The sequence below is a fragment of the Marmota marmota genome, unplaced genomic scaffold (assembly GCF_001458135.2).
Source record: "Marmota marmota marmota unplaced genomic scaffold, marMar, whole genome shotgun sequence".
NCBI classification, from domain to species: domain Eukaryota; kingdom Metazoa; phylum Chordata; class Mammalia; order Rodentia; family Sciuridae; genus Marmota; species Marmota marmota.
Window position 1 is genome coordinate 121,840 of NW_026007178.1, and position 3,479 is coordinate 125,318.

The window sequence follows — 3,479 nt, forward strand, 5'->3', positions numbered from 1 at the left end:
TAAAGGCATGCTGTCCATCTACAACTATAAAATTTTTTAAAAAGGTGACATATACTTAATTGTGAGGCAGCTATTCAGGTTTATTTTTAGTTGTAGGTGGACACAATACCTTTATTTATTTATATTTTATGTGACGCTGAAGATCGAACTCAGCACCTCACAAGTGCTAAGCTAGCATTCTACCACTGAACTACAACCCCAACCCAGTTATTAAGTTTTTGATAATCACATTCATAGGACTGCTTAAATAGTCCAGGTGAAATGCTTATAGAAATAGAGGCAGTGTCATCTAAGAAAACTCAGTTATATACCAAAATCTATTTTTATATCTGATATCTTCACACTAATTATGCTTTCTATAACTCAAGCACTGTTCTCTTGGCAAGAACAAGTTGAAGCTTATCCACAAAGGTAAAGGTACTTAATGCTAAACTTTTCTTCTAGGCCTATATTTGGATTATTTAAGGAACTTATACTGAAAATACCAGCATGGTTTTTCTACATTTTTACTAATTTCAAATTAGAGCCCTATAAACTTAGTCATCAACCATCTTCCTTTCTTGTATTTTTCTTGGCATTCAGTTAAGACTACAGAAGTGTATTTTACTTTATTTTACTTCCACATTTTCAAATAAAAACTTAAGGTTAAGAAAGCATGTACAAATATCCCATAAAATAATTGTTATTTAATCTATTTGAAGATGATATATTTATGCCAGAATTTTACATAAGAAAATAAATACCATGACTTATAAAACTTATTATAAAACTCCCTTTTAAAGTCAAATGACAGAAAATTCAAGTCCTGTGCATTGTTTCAAAGCCCAATAAGAAAGTTTCATGAGCCATCACTACTGATATTAAAGTTCTAACTATTTAAGATGGGAAAATAGGATGAATACACGTGTATTTCAGATGTCTCTTTTCTTATAAAAAATTATCAACCTGTTAAAGTCACTCTCTACATGCCACAAAAAATGATCTGAACAAAACCCAGTCCTGTCCCAGCTTATTTTTTAAAATTCATCTGACACCCAAATTTTGGGGACTATGTATTTTAACTATGAAACTAAAAAACTTTTAGAGGAATAAAATAAAGAAGAAAAAACAAGAACAAGGAGGGACGAGACCTTAAGAAAAGGTGGAGGATCAATGTGATTCATTTTTATTTGGTAACAAGGAAGTACAAGATAGGTCATTTGTAATTTGTTCAGTTGTCTGCCTTCTATACATCTGCATTCTGACCAGAAGAAACTTGGGGGGTTTCTGAAGGACATGAGGATATGATCTGCAGTTTCTATCCTCTTACAGTAGTTCTTCTTCATCTCAATAGTCTCAAAGCCAAACTTCCTGTAGAAATCAATTACTGGCTCATTGCTGATCCAAACATGTAAACAGATGTTGTCAAAAGTGCCATCATGCCTGGTGCAGTGGTGCATGCCTGTAATCCCAATGGCTTGGGAGGCTGGAATAGGAGGATCACAAGTTCAACCTCAGCAAAAGTAAGGAGGGAGGTAAGCAACTCAGTGAGACCCTGTCTCTATATAAAATATGAAATAGGGCTGGGGATGTGGCTCAGTGGTCCAGTGCCTGAGTTCAATGCCCAGTACTCCCCCCGCCAAAATAAGTGCCATCTTTTCCACAGATCTTTAAGGCATTATTTAACATTTTAGTTCCTATTCCTAGCTTTCGGTAATGTGCAAGACATCTCTTCTCTTCTGATCTCGTCTCTTCTGATCCTGTGAATGATCCACTCTGCAGCACACTGCACCTATAACAATATCATTGAAATAGGCAATTTTGATTGGCTGGTAAAGCTCTAGCACATCCTGTCATTAGAGCTTACTAGAAATATGACCTGGTTCAATCTCTTCAATTGTTTAATATTGTGTGGTCTTGCATCTCCCAGCTCCATCTGGCTACCTTTCACATCTCCTGCCTGCCAAAGCCATGCTTACCATGGCCTCCTGGAGCTGAGCTCTCTGTGCCCTCAGCCTGGAACGCTCAACCTCACAAGCTGCCCCCTCATCTAGGGATGAAAGCTGAAAGGATGTCAGAGGCAGAGGCAAGGAAAGTGGAGCACAGCCTTGGGTCTCCAAGCAGGACGGGAGTATCTCCTGTTGCCACTGTGTGGCCCTGCTTCTACACATGTGCACTGGGGTGCCCACAGACTGTGTAATGGATATTTCTGACTCTGCCACTGTAAATGCCCTTAACTGGCATTAATCTTTCAAAGTTGTATAGAGTTTTATTAGTCTTACTATTTTATCTTAGTGATCTCTGCAGACTTCTGCTGCTGGTGTGTTGAGAGCCGCAGCCGAAGTGGCCCCAGCAAACTTCCAGCTGATTGGCTCACCGCGGCCCCAGCAAACTTCCAGCTGATTGGCTCACCACGGCCCAAGCAAACTTCCAGCTGATTGACTCCTCTGCGGTGATGCTCATTGGGCTGTTTCCCTACCCTTTCAGACCATGGAGCTGCTCATTGGGGGACTCTTTTGGCTCCGCCCACGCAACCCAGCCAATCTGCCTCAAGAGCGGGGACCTAAGGGTTCTGGTTGAGGTGCTCCCCGGAAGAGCCTGTGGTGGCAGTTGGGCTCTCGGGGAATTCCTGGAGAGCTCGCGTGGTGCGGCATGCGTTCAAAAAATAAAGTTCGTTCCTGCTTGACAAGTGGCTCGTGAATTGTGCCCAGCCAGACTGCAGCACTGGTGAAAGTACAGGCTGCCAAGCAATTGCACTGGGTTCAGTGGCAGATTCAAACAGGCAGTTCCCTTATTTGGTTGACTTTTGTAAATGTGTCACATAAACACATGTAATCCATGTTACGATGAAAGATAATAGTGTCATAGTATTCAAGTTTGTCCCTATTAAAAAAAAAACAGCTTTTATAATTTTTCAAAATCTTCAAAAGTGCCCATTTTATGTTGCTATGTGGTTTGTTCAATCTAAGTGATCTTTCAACTTACAGAAAGTCAACTTTGGCAATAAGCATTTTTTTCAAGTCCCTTTTTTCCTCCCCTGATGATGTAGTTTTCTAGATGAGATTTTGATATTATTTCATCAGCTACTTTTTATATCATAACCTGGCAATTTCTAAAACCAGTTAGGAAACACATATGTCTCCATGTCTTTTTTAAAGAATTATTTTTAACTATTTTATACTCAGAGTTGCTGTCCTTTCACTTTGTTTTAAAATAAGGTAGAACCAGGACAGTTCCTTATTGGATAAGCTTTGCCAGTCTATAAGGCACATTGTTGCTGCCCTTGCAAAGAAAAGTCCCAACTTTTAAAAATCTTTGTCCTGGGAACCAAGGTCAATTACTTGCAGTGTTTTGTTTTGTTTTGCTTCTCTTTCAATCTGAAATGTATGTGGTAGGTTTTCCTTCCATTAAAATAAAACTGTGTAGAAAAGGTTGATTTTTCTTAATACATTTTGGATTCCACTCAGAGAGAGACAGTATTCCTTTCTTGCCCAAACAAA

The 3,479-nt window shown here is 39.2% G+C and overlaps 1 long non-coding RNA gene across 1 annotated transcript; it reads right to left on the reverse strand.

Annotated features, from left to right (window-relative positions):
* Window positions 1–1,144: 1,144 nt before the first annotated feature.
* On the reverse strand, window positions 1,145–2,355 carry LOC125614790. Its single transcript, XR_007345355.1, has 2 exons — window positions 2,262–2,355; window positions 1,145–1,771 (listed from the first exon to the last, which is right to left on the reverse strand). It is a non-coding gene; the product is annotated as an uncharacterized LOC125614790 (long non-coding RNA).
* Window positions 2,356–3,479: the final 1,124 nt, after the last annotated feature.